Source organism: Chrysemys picta, chromosome 4, assembly GCF_011386835.1.
Source record: "Chrysemys picta bellii isolate R12L10 chromosome 4, ASM1138683v2, whole genome shotgun sequence".
Taxonomy (NCBI): domain Eukaryota; kingdom Metazoa; phylum Chordata; order Testudines; family Emydidae; genus Chrysemys; species Chrysemys picta.
In genome coordinates this window covers 40249870-40270312 of record NC_088794.1, presented here as the reverse complement: position 1 = coordinate 40270312, position 20443 = coordinate 40249870, and the positions used below count along the sequence as shown (strand labels likewise).

At 44.6% G+C, this 20443-nt stretch overlaps 1 protein-coding gene across 1 annotated transcript in view; it reads left to right on the top strand.

The window, feature by feature from the left end:
* The first annotated feature begins 15220 nt into the window (after nucleotides 1–15220).
* The window catches only part of TMEM86A (transmembrane protein 86A), a 78997-nt gene continuing 73774 nt past the window's right edge, over nucleotides 15221–20443 (top strand). Inside the window, exon 1 of the mRNA XM_065594737.1 lies at nucleotides 15221–15361. The gene's annotated coding sequence lies outside the window, so the exon portion shown is untranslated. The remainder of the gene's footprint in view (nucleotides 15362–20443) is intronic.

The following is a 20443-nucleotide window of genomic DNA, read 5'->3' as shown; positions in this document are numbered from 1 at the left end:
TAACCTCCCATCACAGGCCACTGGGCATATTTACCGCTAATAGTCAAAGACCAATCTCATTATACCATCCCCTCCATAAGCTTATCAAGCTTAGTCTTGAAGCCAGATATGTTTTTTGCCCCCACTCCTCCCCTTGGAAGGCTGTTTCAGAACTTCACTCCTCTGGTGGTTAGAAACCTTCGTCTAATTTCAAGTCTAAACTTCCTGATGGCCAGTTTATATCCATTTGTTCTTGTGTCCACATTGGTACTGAGTTTAAATAATTCCTCTCCCTCCCTGGTATTTATCCCTCTGATATATTTATAGAGAGCAATCATATCTTCCCTCAGCCTTCTTTTGGTTAGGCTAAACAAGCCAAGCTCTTTGAGTCTCCTTTCATGAGACAGGTTTTCCATTCCTCGGATCATCCTAGCGGCCCTTTTCTGTACCTGTTCCAGTTTGAATTCATCCTTCTTAAACATGGGAGACCAGAACTTCACACTGTATTCCAGATGAGGTCTCACCAGTGCCTTGTATAATGGTACTAACACCTCCTTAACTCTACTGGAAATACCTCACCTGATGCATCCCAAGACCGCATTAGCTTTTTTCACACCCATATCACATTGGCGGCTCATAGTCATCCTGTGATCAACCAATACTTCTCCGTTACTTCCAACTGATGCGTCCCCAGCTTATAACAATAATTCTTGTTATTAATCCCTAAATGCATGACCTTGCACTTTTCACTATTAAATTTCATCCTATTACTATTACTCCAGTTTACGAGGTCATCCAGATCTTCCTGTATGATATCCCGGTCCTTCTCTGTATTGGCAATACCTCCCAGCTTTGTGTCATCCGCAAACTTTATTAGCACATTCCCACTTTTTGTGCCAAGGTCAGTAATAAAAAGATTAAATAAGATTGGTCCCAAAACTGATCCCTGAGGAACTCCACTAGTAACCTCCCTCCAGCCTGACAGTTCACCTTTCAGTACGACTCGTTGTAGTCTCCCCTTTAACCAGTTCCTTATCCACCTTTCAATTTTCATACTGATCCCCATCTTTTCCAATTTAGCTAATAATTCCCCATGTGGAACCGTATCGAATGCCTTACTGAAATCGAAGTAAATTGTATCCACTGCATTTTCTTTGTCTAAAAAATCTGTTACCTTCTCAAAGAAGGAGCTCAGCTTGGTTTGGCACGATCTACCTTTTGTAAAACCATGTTGTAATTTGTCCCAATTACCATTGACCTCAATATCCTTAACTACTTTTTCCTTCAAATTTTTTTCCAAGACCTTGCATACTACAGATGTCAAACTAAGATGCCTGTAGTTGCAGTTGTTTGGATGCAGATTCATTTTTATTTGGAAAGTAATTAAAGGTTTGCAGGACATAGACATGCTCTGAAGGTAAAACTGAACAGTATGGAGTTACCAGTAACACCTTTGTCTATACAAGCTAGCTAACTGGGGTTCTTTGGGAAGCTCCGGTTTCAACCTCTGTGGCAATTTCCAAGGCTTTGCTGACAAAGCCAGAGGCCAGTTCCTGACTCTGGCATCTAATGAGTGTGGCTTGTCACTCCGAGGAGTTTGATTAACTATCATAGTGACATGTCTGTGTGTCCCATCAATGCCTGCTATTTTTTAAATGGATTTTTTTGGAGCTCTGTTCAATATTTGTTTGGCCAGTTTATTTGGCAACCCTGCTGAGTCACTGCCGAGAGCCACATGAACCAGGAGCAATGCTAAGCAACTAGAAGTGGAGAGACTGGGAGCAACAAGAAAAATATATTTGTTTTTCTGCGGTTAAACATGATTCGCCAGCCAGGATGCTCTTTTTCAGCAATCTCAGCAGGAAAATCAGGTATTCATTAACCTATCCCAGAGTATAACCACACCATGCAATTTAATCCTACATGTTACTCATACAAATCTCTCTCAATGCACAGCAGTTATAGCTTATAATCATGGAAACATTATAGAAGGAAGGAATCGACAGCAGTAGTTGGGGACAGTAGACACAGACAGTGATGAGAGGCTGCCATGGGGAACTTCAGTAGTTTACGCCTGTAGGCAACAAAGAAATGGTAGGTTTTTGAGCTTATCACAGTTCTGCAGAACAACCCCCTGAGTTTAGGGGGATTGGTGCTCCTTTAACCCATGGCATTGCCCCCAGCGCAAGTTATAAACAGCCTCAGAAGTCCTTTAAACTATGCCAGCTTGTAATGGGCTTGGTGGAGATCACCGGAGTGCAGCACATTCTGGCCCTACTCTCTTCCATGTGCCCCCAACCCAGGGGGCAGGACAGAGGGGGGCATAGAACCAGCTACAGGAGCTCTATGCTAGGCAAAGATTCATCCGTACTTGGGGAATCCTAAACTGCCCACTGAGGGCTGCTTTTGAGCCCCTTTGCACCATTGGAGCTGCACAAAGAAGTGAGAGCAGGAGCCAGAATCTGGCATTGCGCAGATAAACAGAAGACGTCTGTCTCCAGGACCGTCAATCTGGCACCTTGCATCAGCACTAAATTCATGCTAAAATAAACGGATCCAAAGCCAATAGAAGTCAAAGGCCTTATATCCAGAAATCCAGACTCTGTAGCTGTGTGAGAATGTAACTGACTGCTGCAGCTAGTACTGAAAAACAATAGAAGCGATACTGGCCACATCCAAATCACGGAACCATTCTCCCCTCATGTAACTGGCATTTGTCCCACTGCCGGCTGTCATGTGCTGCTGAACTGGCTAGCTGACATTGCACCTTTTAACTTTGCTTGCATCAGCTAAGAAATGTCTTTGTTTCTCTCCCAGTGACAGGGAGGATGGTGATTGTCAACTGAGAGATGGGGGGAAACTAGCTGCCTCCTGCTGCTGCTGCTGCAGCTGCTTTTATTGCTGAGGCAGATAAACTCTTGTCTTTTGAAATGAAAGTTACTTGGACATCACATGGTTTTCAGAGTGAGTTGCAAGTCTAAGCAGCTAATCCCAGAGATCTCAGTTGAATTACCCCACTTTGTGTGTGAGATTTAATTCAGCACCTAAAAAAGTATTAACTGACCTTTAAAAAACCCCACCCTTTTTATCCCCTCCCCCAACTTGGTGCACTCTGACATTTCCTGGTTTGCTGAATATAACTCTTTATAATAAAATTAATCACTATGTGAGATCATGAAAAGCAGAAGTCTCTTTGCAGCCTGTGAAATTTCTGGTAGCTGTAATATAATAAAATTATGCATTATGGGATTACTTTAGTGAACCAAGAAGGGCCAATATATTTCACCATTGGAACTGTAGCTTTTTAAGCCAAAAGATGGGATTTTAATTTACTTGGCTTGTGTCTTTTCTTTCCTTCCCCCATAAAGCAATCCTAACTCCCCGACTGCTTCTACGATTCACATAGCTACAGTGTGACCCCTGTTTTCACTTTCTTAGCCCTGCCCTGACTTCCGCCTGCCTTATTAAAAAGAACAGGAGTACTTGTGGCACCTTAGCGACTAACAAATAAATTTGTTAGTCTCTAAGGTGCCACAAGTACTCCTGTTCTTTTTGCGGATACAGACTAACACGGCTGCTACTCTGAATCCTGCCTTATTGCTACCCCCTGTGGCTGTCTATGTCCTTTCCCGTTTTTCCTCAAGTTGCTGCCTTAGTGTGCACCGCCCAACTATTATATCTTCAGCTTACCTCCTACTCAGATGCTCTGTGCACAGGGAATGAGTGAAGTCTGGAATCTGCCTCTTCCTCGCACCTGCTAGGATAGTCACACTCTGCTTCCTGACTGCTCCAGAGGCCGTGAAACAATGCACTGCCCCTTGCTTGGAGCATAGAGCTTGCTAAGTCCTGGAAATAGACAAAAATAGCACTGCGGGGCTGAAGAAGCAGTGACCATTTTAATGTCCAGTATTTTGTGGTCATTTAATAGCAGGTGTCTGAACCTTTTATTAGGGCTAAAAATTGATGCCATATGCCATTGGGAAACTTAAAATTCCATCTTTTCATTGCCTTGCAGCATTTATTTTTAGACTTTGAGGGTTTGCAAGGAATAAAATCACATCATTCTGATTATCATTATACCCTTTCCCTCTTCCTTTTCTGACATGATTTTAGAAGCTGCTATCTTAAGAACTATTTGTAGCCAAAATCAGTGCTGTACAGCATCTAAAAGACTGGAATCCCAACTTTCACATGAAAACAATTTTCTCCTTCCTACCCCAAGGAGGAGGGCAGTGCACAGACTGGTATTGGGCTGCGCTGCTGTCTAGGATTATTCTTAAATATATTGTTGTTTTCTGGCCCACTTCACACCATTGCTCTGTACACAACAATGTATAGCCACAACAAGTTTACATATATATATACATACATATATATATATATATATATATATATGTAAACTTGTTGTGGCTATACATTGTTGTGTATATTTTGATATATATATATATCAAAATATATGAGTCGTGACCTACCTGTGGGAACTTCAGAGAGATGGGGTGGAGAGCAGCTTGCAGCGGTTATACACTGTGGTATATACTATATTATAGTGGTCTATTTCCAGCAGCTGTGGTTACTGTGTATTTCAATCCTGAGTCATCCCTGAATTTATAGCCACTGAAATGAAGCTGAAAAACATATTAATCAGGATCCTCCGAGTGGCTGAAATAGAATCTTCCATCAACATTTATAGAACAAGTAAACATAAACAACTCCAAAACTTTGCCTTTCTTATCATTTATTAAACACAGACCTCCTCAGATGAGAGGTTTTTTTGTGGGACAGTTAAATGTCTCAGACTCGCTGTGCTCTTTCCTGTGAAAAAATTGTCACTATCTTTTAGTGGTTTTTAAGGTCAGTGTCACATCCCTCTCCCTAAGTCTAATGGATAGCTGCCAGGTTTTGTACCCATTCCTCTTGGTCTGAGTCCCCTTTCACTTAAACCAGTTTTACTCTAGAATGAGTCTGTTGAAATAAGACTACAGTACAGTTGTTCCTGATTTACAGCACTGAAAGTGAGGAGAATCACCCCCCCCCCATTTTCTTTGCCCTTTTATAAGTTATTGGACCCAAGTCTACAGATTTCTCTTTAGTCTGTGAAGTGATGTCGTTTCTCACTTTACACAGGCTTTCTTTGTCAGCTTTGTTCTCTGATGTCTATAAATCTAAAGGGGCTTTTTTGTGTGTGCTTGTTTGATTTCTTGTTTCTCATGCCCAAACTGTCTGATTGTCTTTGCTTTTACTGACTGTTTTTTCCAAATGTCTCCCATAAACCTTCTTTTACTGTTTCAGTTGCAAAGGACAATCACATAATTGTACTAACTGAATGAATTGTCTCATAGATTTAGTTGAGTGAAGATAAATAATCTTAAACACTCTGCTAATTGCAATAGTATTGTGCTATGATTGGTAGCCTTAGGGAATTTATATTAAGACTCTCCAATTGCAGTGAATGGCTACACTATATTGTCAAACATTCTTCCATCAAAAAAACCCCAACCCTCTATAAAAACTGCATTGCCAGTGCTTTTAAACAACAAAACAGGATATTATCGGGGATCGCTAAAGTCATGGGAAAGCCCATAGTCTGGCAGAAATCTTACTGAACAAAAGGCCAAATCCTACAACTGCTGGCTGTACTACTTAGGGTATGTCTGCACTGCAATTGGAAGATGTGATTGCATTATGGGTAGACTTATCTGAGTGAGCTTTAATCGAGCTAGCTAAGGTACCAACAGCAGTGAAGCCACAGCTATACTGGCATAGTTGTTGGGATCCACTAGGCATAGCTACCAGGTAACTCGGGAGAGTGGAAAGCCAAAGTGTCGATGAAACTCTTTTGCTCTGGGCCTATCTGTGAACCACAGTGACTCCATCTTGGGAACTCTCACCTACTTCTATGCTAACTGCTTACATGCTCTGAAGTAGGCTGAAGCAGAAATGTATTGGTCAGCGTTTCTGGCAGATGGCTGTAGTTTCACTCATATTAGCAGAAATAATAGAGATAAGGAGGGAACAGAGAGAAATAGTTAGTTTGTAGCCGCTTTCCCATATATCCCCAAGGTATTTAGTGCAAAGGGTCAAGGGATGTACCTTGTTCTCCCTTCAACATGATAAATGTATCCGCAACAGATGTCTCTTGTATCCCCCGTCCCCAAAATAATATATGTATTCTGTGTAACCTATTATCTATCGGTCAGCATAATGACGTAAAAAGGATGAGAACTGAATTGTTTGTTACTGGTTATAAAAAGGGCCTATGTTGCCCATGTAAGGTGTGTCTCTTCTGGCATGAGCCGAGGAGCACCCTCTCAGCTGACTGACAAATAAAGGACCTGGTACCCGTCTTCTTGTCTCTCCGTGCCTCCTTGGTGTAATTAGGTAAGCTCCGGGGGGAAACGGGCCCTATTTGGCCAACAAATTGGCGACTCCGCCGGGACTTCTCTCCCTGTGGAGGGCACTGACCGACGACCGAAGGCGATTCCGAGGAGTGGCCACCTCGAGCTGTTGGTTTGCTCGGGCCTCGGGTCGTCACAATCGGTCGGGGCGGCTGTGTCCTCTCTAAAGAGAACTCCTAACGACACGGAGATAAGACGGTACCAGAAGAAGGGGAAGGTCCAACAGCCGGACGCGGCCACTCCGGGCGGTAAGTGCGTTTACCTCTTGGGTTTGAGGGATAATGCCCCCGCAGTGTAAATTGGGCCTTTTGGGTAATCCCTGTGTGGGAAGGTACTGTAAATGGACAAATGTTTTGTGGTCATGATAACTAAGCCAGGCAACGGTTAATGAATAATTTCACTAACTTCCCTAGTCTGTGGACCGTATTGGACAATTACTGGGACGTAGAAAAGCCCCAGGGCTTGCTTTTATTCTTGGCAGGGGTATTGTTCTTTTTCATACTAATGATATGCTGGAAGCCAAAATTGTGATAACCAGGTCTAGGACTTAAACCGACTCTAGCCGCACCGAGACTCCTGCGAGGGGAAACCCCGTGACCAGGATATCTTGATCGCAAGGGGGGTCGGTTGAACCCGTGACCAGGTTTAATTAAACACGAGCATAATGGGGTCCGGACAAAGCACATATGCTGGGACACCCTTGGAATGTATGTTAAATAATTGGAAGGCGTTTAGACGCCAGGCTGATTATGGAATGGTATTATGTAAAAATGATCTGATATTTTGTTCAAGTGCCATTTGACTCTGACAGGCTCGGTAGTAATGGCTGCTAAACCCCAGAACCCTCCCACTGTTGTAATGCCAGAATCGGTGTCCCCTTCGGCTCCTTCACCCCCACAGGCTTTAGAGAGTACCCCCCCCCTTGGTGGGATTGTATCCGTTGATTACTGAGAGTGTGTTAGCCCGTCCAGGAACACAGGATCTTGTGTCATGTTGCTTTTAACATCTGGCTGCTTTTAAGGCAGAGGCAGGAGAATTCTCAACGAATCCAAGCAAGTTCATTTCTATCTTTGAAGGTTGTCTAGCTAGCCATAAGCCTCACGAGGGAGGACTCGGGTAGCCTTATGAGTAAGAATGTTTAAGGGAAGAGACCAGGAAGGGTGGGGGCTAGTTGAGAAACCCACCCTCCTAGCTAAATTGGTAGTGAAAAAAAGCCGGTGCCCATGGAAGGGATGGTTCAGTGAAAAAAAAAAAAAGCAGGATCGGGCCCAAGCGGGCAGGCAACAGATAGAGAGATTGGAAAACAGGTTGGAAACTTTGAGGGCATAGTGGAAGGAAAAGAGTAAGTAATTATAAGCATGGGGATTTCAAATCCCCAGGACAATAATTGGAATGGTAAAATCTGAGTTGATTGGGTGTCGTTTTGGGAGACAAGCAAGTGATTTAAGAAAAGAGAGTGAGAAGTTAACTCTGTAGTTGCTAGAGGGAATCAAGCAGTGAAACTTGGTAGGAATGTCTGTAAGTCATTCAGGCAAGAGGTTATTTAAGTGGAATTATTCGACTATGAATACGTTAGTCTGATTTGCTGAAGAACACTCCTGCTGTATACAATCTGTGTTTTATAAGTTTGAGATGAAATGGTATTGTTTTAAAGTTGCAAAACTGAGAATACTTTTGCCAGACACAGGAAACTAGTGTTGTTTAAGGTATTTAGCATTTAATCCTTAAGGTGACTTAACGCTTTACAAGATTTAAAATGTTTTAACTAAAGACCAAAGGTTGTGGCTGCAGCAGGGTAGTCAAAGCCAGGAGAATAAAAGATTTGAATTTGTTTTTGGGTAACAAAATAGCAGATAAAAGAAGGCATTTAAGGTTTAAAAAGGGAAAGCTATTGGACACCAGAGGTTGTACAAAGTGAAATCCTCAGAAGTGAGTGTGCTTGTCCTGGTTTGTTGCTTCAAAGCTTTGCACAGAAGTTATGTTACTGGAAAGGTGTATGATGGCAATGAGTATGTGTTAATGGTTAGAGAAAAGGTGTATAAGTGAAGAGTAGAAGGTTCCTTTGAAAGTTAGAAGAAGCCGAGAAAGGGAGAAGAGAAAAAAAGCACAGAATAAGTTAACTGAGAGGAAAATACAGCTGGCCTCAGTCCAAGGACATTGTACACACAGCCAAAACTTTGCTGACAACCAAGAGAAAGGGGGGCTTGAATGTGCCCAACCAACTATGAGATCTGCAAAATACTGCAAGGCATAATGAGGACAACAGAAGGGTTAAAAAGCAGCTTTGCTGGATAGTATTGGCTCAAGGATTTAAAAATTCCCCCACTCTGTTCGGACAGGCTTTGGCCAAAGACTTGGAGAAGTGGGATAATTCAGACAGAGCCCTCCTGCTGCAATATGTAGATGACTTGCTAATTGCTGCTGTGGATCTAATCCCTTGTCTCAGAGCTACTGTGAGTCTCCTAAACTTTATTAAACTGCGAGGATACAGGGTATCTCAAAGCAAAGCCCAAATTGCTCTTTCAGAGGTTCAATATCTGGGATTTCACATCAGGCAGGGAGAGAGACAGCTCTCAAACGAAAGAAAGGAGGCTATCTGCCAAGTTCCCATCCCCAGCAAACGGCTTAGGGCATTCCTGGGCATGGCAGGTTTTTGCAGAATATGGATTCCAGAGTTTGGACTGTGGGCTAAACCTCTGTATGAATGTGTTAAGGGAGCAGAACATGACCCCTTTCACTGGTCCCCAGAAGCGGACAGGGCATTTCAGCTATTAGGTGCCTGGAAGCATCCTGTGGCATACTTTCCTAAGCAACTGGATCAAGTTTCAAAGGGATGGCCAGCCTGTTTGAGGGCGGTCGCAGCTACTGCTCTAGTGCTTGGGGAAGCGGAGAAACTGACACTGGGAGGAACTGTCCAAGTGTATATTCCCCATATGGTCCGAGACTTGCTGGACACTAAGGGTGGTCTTTGGCTCACACAGGCTTGGGTTGCTCGGTACCAGGCGAAGCTGTTAGAGAATCCTGAAGTCACCCTGCAGACCTGTCCCTCCCTTAATCCAGCTACACTGCTACCAGAGACAGAAAAGCAGAAACATGACTGTTTAGAAATCATAGATGTTCAGTATTCTAGCCGCCCAGATCTAAAAGATCAGCCACTCCCAAATGCTGACTTGGAATGGTATACAGATGGAAGTAGTACTGTTGTGGATGGGCAAAGGAGGGCTGGTTATGCTATTGTGTCTCTTCATGATACCGTGGAAGCTGAGAGTTTACCAGCAGGAACGTCGGCCCAGCTTGCTGAACTAGTGACCCTGACTCGGGCACTTGAGCTGGCAAAAGACAAACGGGTTAATATTTTTACTGACTCAAAGTATGCTTTTGGGGTTTTGCATGCTAACGTTGGTTTGTGGAAGCAAAGGGAAATGCTAACAGCCCAAGGCTCTCTGGTCAAGCATGGGTCTCAAATTCTCCGGCTTTTAGAAGCGGTACAACTCCCCTCAGCAGTAGCAGTGGTACACTGCAAAGCCCATCAAAGGGAAGATCAAGATGTAACCAAGGGCAATGCCAGAGCAGACAGGGAAGCTAAGCGAGCTGCTACCCTGAAATCACCAACTGAAGAGAATGCCCAAATGCATGCCCTCATCCCATCAGTGAGTGAGCTTGCAGCCCCTCAGTACTCCTAAGAGGACAGAAACCTGGCTGACAGTCTCGGTCTCCAGGAAAAGGAGGGATGGCTTTATTCCACAGAGGGAAAAATCCTCCTGCCCAAGGGCCTGATTCAACCAGTGTTGCAGAAACTGCATCAAACCACACACGCAGGCAGAGAGGCTCTTATCCAGCTCATGAATAAATATTTTCTAACCTCTGGACTTAAACCACTAGCATCACAGGTATAAGCTGAAGGTTTAATCTGCCAAAAGAATAACCCTCGACCAGAAGTAGCAGTGCCACTAGCCACCCTGGAACCTACCCCAGGCCCAGGATTAGTGTGGCAAATAGACTTTACTGAGTTTCCCAGGACTCAAGAGTACAGGTACCTTCTTGTCTTAGTGGATCGATTCAGCGGGCGGCCTGAAGCCTTCCCATGTCGCAACAACACTGCCAAGACAGTGGCTCTTAAGTTTGTTAAGGAGATCATTCCTCGCTTCGGCCTTCCTCAGTGGATGGAATCTGACAATGGAACACACTTCACATCTCAAATGGTTCAAAAGATATCAAGTGCTCTGCAAATCCCCTGGAAACTCCACACACCCTGGCGACCACAAGCCAGTGGAGTAGTGGAATGCACAAATCAGACACTCAAGCGACACCTCTCAAAGGTCTGTCAGGAGGCCTCTCTTAAGTGGCCTGATGCTTTGCCTCTTGTGTTACTTCGCATTCGTGCTCTCCCTAAGGGCAGGATAGGGCTTAGTCCCTTTGAGATTATGTTTGGAAGAGCATGGCCTATGAATGGTACCCCAGTTCTGGCAGGGGAGTGGGAGATGGGGTATGGTTTCTTGTCTCAGTACATGTGCCCTCTGTCTGCTGTTCTTTCTTTTCTTCACAGGCACACCAAAGATTCACAGCCTCTTCTGCTGGATACTCCGGGTCCACTCCCTGCAGCCTGGTGACTCCATTCTCGTGCGAACCTGGAAGGACGAGCCTCTCCAAGAGAAGTGGAAGGGACCCCACACCATCCTGCTTGTCACCCATACAGTGGCAAAGGTCGAAGGACACAAGAACTGGATTCATCACTCTCGACTGAAAGCAGTGCCCACTCCTGAACAGTGAACTGTCCAGCTTGCAGAGAAGACTGCTAACGACGATTTGGGACTTAAGCTGCTATTCAAAAGACAGTAAGGGTCACTGGGAATGCGTTGTGATCTTTCTGAATAGTCACGGCATACTCCCCGCGAGAACCCTGAGCATTGGTTTTATTTTCAATGATAATCCTGATTGCATGGAGCTTAATCGCATTTTGTCTTTAGAGTATGAGAAAACTCTGACAAAGGTTTGTTGAGTATTCTCAAAGGGGGGATTGTTGGGATCCACTAGGCATAGCTACCAGGTAACTCGGGAGAGTGGAAAGCCAAAGTGTCGATGAAACTCTTTTGCTCTGGGCCTATCTGTGAACCACAGTGACTCCATCTTGGGAACTCTCACCTACTTCTATGCTAACTGCTTACATGCTCTGAAGTAGGCTGAAGCAGAAATGTATTGGTCAGCGTTTCTGGCAGATGGCTGTAGTTTCACTCATATTAGCAGAAATAATAGAGATAAGGAGGGAACAGAGAGAAATAGTTAGTTTGTAGCCGCTTTCCCATATATCCCCAAGGTATTTAGTGCAAAGGGTCAAGGGATGTACCTTGTTCTCCCTTCAACATGATAAATGTATCCGCAACAGATGTCTCTTGTATCCCCCGTCCCCAAAATAATATATGTATTCTGTGTAACCTATTATCTATCGGTCAGCATAATGACGTAAAAAGGATGAGAACTGAATTGTTTGTTACTGGTTATAAAAAGGGCCTATGTTGCCCATGTAAGGTGTGTCTCTTCTGGCATGAGCCGAGGAGCACCCTCTCAGCTGACTGACAAATAAAGGACCTGGTACCCGTCTTCTTGTCTCTCCGTGCCTCCTTGGTGTAATTAGGTAAGCTCCGGGGGGAAACGGGCCCTATTTGGCCAACATAGTCCTGGGGCAAAGATGCAGCCTTCACCAATATAAGGGGTTTTTCTGTTGGTGCAGGAACACCCGGCCCCTGAACAATGTCAGCTACATTGGTGGAAGCACTCGTCTGTTGATATAACTGTCTACACTGGGGGTTTTGTCAGCACACCTACGTCAGTCAAGAGTGTGAGTTTTTCCCACATCACTGACTGACAGAGTTATTCCAATAGTCTCTGTAACACAGGCACCAGTTTGCTGCACTGTGGGCCTGACCTAAAGCGTTCTGAAGTCAATGAAAAGATTCCCATTAACTTCGATGGGCTGTGGATCAGGCCCTATCTCTGTAAATGCTTTGGCTCAGCAAAGGTCAAGGAGATGGAATTAGGAACATCCATTTTATAATATGTTTATTTCATTTTGTATAGTCAGATTAATCAAAACTAAGGCCCCCTAATCGGACGCACACATCTTAGTGCACAGTATCAGCAAAGTAAATATTGTTATTATTTGTATTACAGTTGTGGCTAGTGGTGCCAACTGAGGTCAAGGTCCCATCATGCACACATATAGGAAGAGACAGACAGTAAGAAACAGACCTGGGAAATAAACCTAGATGGCCTGAGTCCAAGTCCAGCGTCTTGACCATAAGACCATCCTTCCTTTTATACATGATATGAAGTCACAGTTACCAGTACAAATAAGAATAACAGTAGATTGTATAGAAAGGATCAATAATAAAAAGGGTTGGCTCTTGGATTTCTATATCAACTTCACTTCAGGCTGTTTATACAGTGATAATTACTGGATCTGCTACAGAAAATAAAGAACAAAGCCCTTGAGTATTACCCTGATAAGGGGACTCTTTGGAAGAGATTATGTACACATGTTCCCCTAGGTCCACATTTCATAATCCTCTTGACATGTCACCTTTCAGAGTAATGAGAAAGGTCTTGAGGGAGAGATTTTAGCTGATGCAGCCTTTTTCTTTACAGTTCATATATGGTCACAGGAAAAACAGCCAACTTCCTTAGTAAAAGCAAGCAAACTCCAACTGTGGTTAAAGTGCTTCCTTAGTCCCATGAATTATTCTAAACAAAGCACCAGAGGTAATGTATTGGCCTTACTGGAAACTTCTCCTACCATGGTCTCTTGCAAGAGTAAAGCTGTTAGTTAGACTTCTCAACCATTTGTAATTCTCCTCTTTCTTGTTTAAATCTAGATTCAGCTGTTTTATTGCCCATTATATATTCTCTATGGCTAGCCCTACCTCAAAATCTAGGTGATCTCTAATAACAAACAGGACTCCTTTGTGCTAAACAGGAAACATGTATCAGATGAAAAAATGTAGATTCTTGTGCAGAACACTTAAAATTACTACTAAAGTTTGTGTGCTTCGGGTATGTGGATCCTCACTTTCTTCAATTCCTGTCTTTCTTGCCTCCTGGAGAAAAATGTAGAGAAAGCCAATGCAATTGCTCATATTTATGTGAAAGTTACACTGAAGAAATATGGAATATCACCTCACTGGTACATCAGCCCAGAATTCCTCTGCCCTATCATAGCATCAGCCATATCTATATTTTAGTTCAAAATCCACTGAGCTTGGAGGAGTCTGGATTTCCCTGATATATGATGTCCACTATGGTTCTATGATTCATTGATTGCAAAGCCCAAAGCAACCACTGTTATCAGCTAGTCTTACCTCCTGTATAATGGAGGTCATACAACTGTCCCCAAATAATTCCTGTTTGCAGTAAAAAATACCTTTTAGAAAAACATATAATCTTGATTTTAAAATTGTGTGATGGAAAATCCACCAAGCCCCTTGGTAAATTGTTCCAGTGCTTAATTACGCTCATCCAGAATGTATTAGTTTTACATAGACAGATTTCCCACATCAATGTAACACTGTTTCTTACCTGACTCATTGTGCTGACCTGTCTTTTGTTTTGCTTGGCTTAAGGCCTTATATATATTGGAGATAAAGTCAGTGGGGCAATTGTGTTTAGAAAACAGAGAGTGGCTTGTATCAGAAACTTCTGTTCTGGTTCAAACGAAGGACTTACAGTTTGTGTTTAAAAATAAGGGAGGGATTAGCCCTTCTACTATGACCCAGTTAAGACTTGCATCCAACCTGGAAGAATCCCTGCAGCACAGGCACTGCATCGGGGCACCTATAGCCAGGGGCCTACTTTCCACAGCTGTGCTATGTGGCTCTGAGGGTATGTTAAAAATGCTGAGGGCATAGACTGAAGGAAAGTGGAAATAGTTCTACCAAGGTTCTAGGTGAGGCATAGCTAATATTGCTCAATTTCCAGCCAGTTCAGGCTGGACTTTGACAACAACTAATTGAGACTGTATCTGGGGTTGCATGCCCTGGCAGAACAATCACAGTGAGGGTGATTAGCCACTGGAACAAACTCTGAAAGGAAGTGATGGATTCTCCATTTCTTGAAGTTTTTAGATCAAGACTGGGTGCCTTTCTGGAAGGTATGCATTAGTCAAACAAGTTACTGGAGTCCATACAGGAGTTAGTGGATGAAATTCTATTGCCCGTGTCATATAGGAGGTCAGACTAGATGATCTAATGTGCATGAAATGTGGGAGTGGCTGTGAGGTTGAGTGCCTCTGTGTTTTATCTTTTTTTGATCCAAACAAATACACTGATAACTTTTACATTTTGTTATTTTTGTGTTGGTGAATAACAGTGGGGTTATTAGAAGCAATACCAAATGCTCAGCATGATATTCATTTTGATCCCACTTTTCTCCCATATCAGGTCAGTAACAGGGAGTGCTAGCATCAGAGATCTGATTTGCTTTGGATCTCTGACGAGCTAGGTGGATATTTATGCCCCAAAATGTGAAACCATTCAGTGCTAACCAGAATGGACAGCAGTGTAGGAAGCAAAGGCCAGCAAATAGACATAATTAGTAGTTTTGAAACAATAAATTCAGAACTCAGGAAGCATGAAAACAAATTCATTATTGATTCAGTCCCTGGAATGTTTTATTCTGTCTGTACCATACAAAGAATGTTATCAGCACCAAGGTCATGTTCCCTGTTTTTTTTTTAAACAGACAATTTACACTGTGGGGGAGGACAACAGTAGTAACTTGGTCATTGGACCATATCAGATCTATTTCATCTCTGCTCCCATCCCTTTTGTTCTATGCCTCACACCATCTCACAGTGTGATGAAATTTAGAGTTTTTAAATGAGGGTTACTAGAGATTTAATTAGAGAGAAAGGACAGTCTTGTGGTGAAGGCTCTGGGTGGGATTCAGGAAGACTGGGGGTCACGTTCCTGGCTCTGCCACTGATGTGCTACATGAGGGTAAGTGATCTAATCTCTGTGCCTTGGGTCCCTATCTTTAAAATAGGGGAAACTCTTCCTTTGTATATCTCATCTATTTAGACTGAGAGATCTTCACTGGAAGGGCAGTCTTTTATTAGGGCCCAGAGCCTCTAACTGGATTTAGGCACCTGGGCCTACTTAGTTGTGCCTATAGGCGCTATTGTAGGGTTACCATTCGTCCGGATTTACCCGGACATGTCCTCCTTTTTGTGCTAAAAATAGCGTCTGGGGGGGAATTTGTAAATCACTCAAAATGTCCGGGATTTCCCCCCCAGGCAGAGCAGAGCGAGCGGCTGGGAGGGCTGCAGGAAAGTCACGGGCTGGACTCCGGAGCAGCTGTAGAGCTCCTCCTCCCCCCCTCCCTCCCTCCCTGCATTCTGAGCCGGCAGCTCCTCCTCCCCTGCAGCCCAGCGCCCTGTTCCGGCAGCACTGTGCAGGGGCAGGGACCAGGTTGTGTGTTGTGCTGGGGAGCGCAGCCACGTGTCCGGCTCGCACAGAGCCCAACACCCTGTTCTGAGCAGCAGGGTAAGGGGGCCAGGGGGCAGGAGAAGGGGCAGGGAGGTTCTGGAGGGGGCAGTCAAGAGACGGGGGGGGGGGGGTCGGGAGTTCGGGGGGGGGGCTTTTTGGGGGGTGGAGAAGGTTTTGGGCAGTCAGGGTACAGGTAGGGGGTAGGGTCCTGGGGGGCAGTTGGGGGGGTCTTAGGAGGGGGCAGTTAGGGGACAAGGAGCAGGGAGGCTTAGGTAGGGGGTGGGGTTCTGGAGGGCAGTTAGGAGCAGGGGTCCCAGGAGGGGGCAGTCAGGGGACAAGGAGCGGGGGGGTGGGGGGTTGGGAGTTCTGGGGGGGAGCTGTCAGGGGGCAGGGGTGGGGAGAGGGATCGGAGCAGTCAGGGGACAGGGAGCAGAGGGGTTTAGATGGGTTGGGAGTTCGGGGGGGGGCTGTCAGGGGGTGGAGAGTGGTTGGATGGGGCGTGGGAGTCCCAGGGGTCTGTCTGGGGGTGGGGGTGTGGATAAGGGTTGGGGCAGTCAGGGGACAAGAGGCAGGGAGGCTTAGATAGGGGGTGGAGTCCTGGGGGGCAGTTAGGGGCAGGGGTCCCAGGAGGGGGCAGTCAGGGGACAAGGAACGGGGGGAGGGTTGGGGGTTCGGGGGGGGGCGGGAAGTGGGCGGGGCTAGGGCGGGGCTCCTCCCGTCCTCTTTTTTTGCTTGCTGAAATATGGTAACCCTACGCTATTGCAATACCAATAATAAGGCTCTATTTAATGTTGATTAACCTGTTTTAGGTTCTCAGATGACAAAGGTTATGGTCAAAATTTTTACACTTATGTGTCTAAAGCTAGGCACCAAAATCCATATTTAACTCTTAAAGAACTGGCCTAATTTTAAGAGGTAGTGAGAGCCCACAATTGAGCAGGTTGATTCATGCTCTTCCTCCTCCTCCATAAAACTAGCGTGCTCCCTATAGATCTTAGCATAATTTAAAAGGGGATCAGGGAATGGGATTAACAACCCAGAAGTGTTTCTGTGCAGAGCTTTCCCCTTGAACCTACCTCACTACCAGTTTTTTGGAGGTGATCTCTGTCCGAACCTCCATTTCAGTGGCTGTTGTTGGTCTCCTCCTGTCAAGCCAGTTTTTCCTACTGCTTTGCTCATAGATTCCTAGATTTTTAGGGTCAGAAGCAAATATTGTGGTCATCTTGCATGACACAAGTGATAATTATTGCCTTGAAGCAGGACTCACTGGGTGAAATTCTAACACCCCAGGAACATCACTTTTCTGCTAGAGCTACCCACAGGCCCTCATATGTGGCCCCTCCATTTCCTGTTCCAGGCATGATGGCATCTCTGCTGTCTGCTGTGCTTCTACCACTGTTGGAGATCTTGAGCTCCCTTCTTCCACTAGGATCGCTCTCTGGCATAGGGCCACCTCAGGCTACAAGATCCAGTGGCTTTTGTCCTCGGAGCCAGTAAAGTTGTCAGCCCCATATCAGATCAGTTGCAGGCCCATCAGGGGAAAAACATTCCCATCAGCCAGTCCCATTTTTTGAAGGTAGGGGTGGGAGGAGTGTAGGGAGGGGTTGACTGTAGGGGAAGCTGCAGGCTTTTTTGCCTTCAGCTTGGCTCAAGCACAGTCTATTCATTTATGTAAGACCAGAGCTAGCCTCGAGCTGTAGAGTCAAAGAAATAGAGACAAAGTCATTTTCAATAAGGACCTTTCATTGCCGACAAGTCAGGAAGAAAAGACCCTTTTGGTTACCCTAATATTTGTTGGATTTGAATCAGATTCTTAAAAGGGCCAGCTGTCAGTACCCCCCACACATGCATGTGGGAAATCTAGAATACGCCATATTATTAAATCAAAAAGAATTCTAGCCCTTTAATCCCACAACACTCTGTGCTTGTTCTAGTGCACTCACCTACACCTGTGTATTAAGTGTGTCATAAAGTAACTTCTCTTGTCTGCCTGGCCAACCTGTTTCAGGAGCATCCAGTAAACAGCCATAGTGCTAGTCTGCTCTGTGTGAAATTCTCTTCTGCCAGCCCTTAGCAAGCCAGAGAATTTACGAAAGACAGACCGCACTGTGTTTTTTACATTGCTTCCTGTTCCCCTTAGTCTTTATTTTTGCACAGTTGGGGGCTTTTCCTGCTGACTTACGGCTTTTGTTACTTTTACCTCTATCTGCTAAGAATATTGCTGATTGTTCAGTTGCGGGCAACTGACAAAGGGCAATGGAGTTAGTTTTACAGTAGAGTCCGGGACTGTCTCCATGAGGCTTTCAACTGTTCCCATAGGAACAGTACAAGGAGAAAAGAAAACAAAGCGGACGTTTCAGGTTTCAATTTTTAATTTTTATTTTTTATTCATGCCTTTCACAGATCCGTTTCTATAGTAACGGGGAGCTGTGACACCAGTGTAGACGACCAATAGAGCCCAGCTCCAGTGTTACCCATTAATTCAGTAGCATATGCAAGCTCAGAATTGTGGGGCACCGGGGCAATGTCAGCACTAGGAAATGGTGGGGGGAAAGCCATTTTCAAACAAGCTGAATGTGAATACAGTGAGCTGGCTGGAGCGCGCCAGGCCACGGAATACACTACAGCAAATTCTAAAAGCAGACTTGTACGTGCTTTCTGTTTCATGTTTTGACCAGCTTCAGCTAGATATGTTCAAAGTTCACTGGGGTTCAGGGAGAAGGGGAAAGCTGTGTTAAAAAAATATTGCTTTCAAACATGGCTCTCAAACATTTCCCTAGTGCAGGCAGGCCAATAGGCACAGAGAAAAGAAGTGGTTTGCCCAGGGTCACACACAGCAAGTAAGCAGCAAAGCTAGGAGTAACCTAAATCTGACTCCTAGTCCAGTGCCCTCTTCCCCAGGACATGCTGCCTTCCCTCTTCATCCTCTCCAAAGCTGTGCATGTCACCACATCCTTCCTCCATCTGTCCTTATTGGAAATTCCTCCTTGAGTTGGGGCACCTCAAAAAGTTTAGTGGATCAGTTTGGCCAGGTATCCAAAGGCTTTGGTGCTCACCTGAACATCTTGCGTCTATAAAACAAGGCTGGAAATCTCACAAGAGCAGGCTCTCATGAGACTTCAGGCACCTCTGGTCTCAGCTGCAGGCCGGAAGTGAGTGTCTTGGAATGACCTCAGGAAAGGTTTGGTTTCAGTTCAATTCCAAATGGGTGAAGGTGAGGGAGCACGTTCACTTACCTGAATTGGTTCATCCTTCCTTATTCACTGTCCTGCAGTTCCATGGTGTGTCAAGCAAAAACACCACACAGCACTCTAGCATGCCAACTAATGAAGATACAGGAACATGCCGAGTCCCAGGTTACTGGGAGCTTTTAATTAATGTGTTTAAACGCAGTATAAAAAGATAAAGAAGCAGGCTTATTGGATATGTGTATCCACACACAACTCTTGCAAACTGTTTCTAGAGTCTTGGGTGTTGTGACTGACCCTCATGAATAATTTCATTCCCCACTATTGCCCTCTTACTCTCCTCCCCCTTTGCCTGCTAGTAAGAATGATTTTATTTGCCTTTATCTTTCATTTTACTTTTTATTTTGTTAATGATTCTTACAGGGCCTGATACAAAGCCCACGGAAGTCAGTGGGAGTTTCTCAGGTCCATAATGCCATTAGATGTACCCAGTGCTTTACAAAAGTGAGGGTCAGACAAAGAAAGGAATGCCTGCCTAAGGGATTTACAGACTAATGACTCAAATGGGTACAGCTGAGTACACAGCAATATCAAAATGAACAAGCACCATGTAGATAAACACAGCATTGTTTGGTCACAGCAGCATGGAACAGATGATTGTTCAGGAGCTTCTTAGTGGAGGTGATGGTAGAGCAGTGGTTCTCAACCTATTTACCATTGTGGCCCACAGTGTATTATTTGTGCTGCATCCAATACTACCTGTATGGCCCTGAGAGATGTCACATGGGGTACAGCTCTGTGCTGATTGGCCCACGGGTTGAGAACCACTGGGGCAGAGAGATGCACTGATTGGAAGAATGTTCCAGGGGTACGGTATGACGTGGAAAACAGTACAAAGCAGCGAGTAAGAGAAAAGAGCTATCCACAATAAGGTTGGTTTAAAAAAAAAAAAATCCATGAAAACTGGTAGGTGTTTTGCTTTGTTTTGAAAGCAAATTTGGGTTTTGATTAAATGAAATTTCTCACAAAAAGCATTGGCTTTCTGCACAGAATTGATTTTTTGGTCAAAAACCAAACACCCAAATTTAGGGATGGGGGTTGATGAAAAGTTGACATTTTCATTAAAATGTTCCGGGTGGTGGTGGGGAGACAGGAGGGGGAAATACCCATTTTCTGACCAGCTCTAATCAACAGTCAGGTTTGAGCAAGAGGGGCAAGGAAAGTAGAATCATAGAAACAGAGCTGGAAGGGACCCCAAGAGGTCATCTAGTCCAGAGGGCTTGACTAAATTGTACAGTAGAGAAGGAAAGAAATTATTTTAATTTGTCTACCTTTTACCCTAGGTAGGTTACATGGTTTACAAGACAATATGCAACAGAGCCAATTGAAATCTTTGGTTATTTGA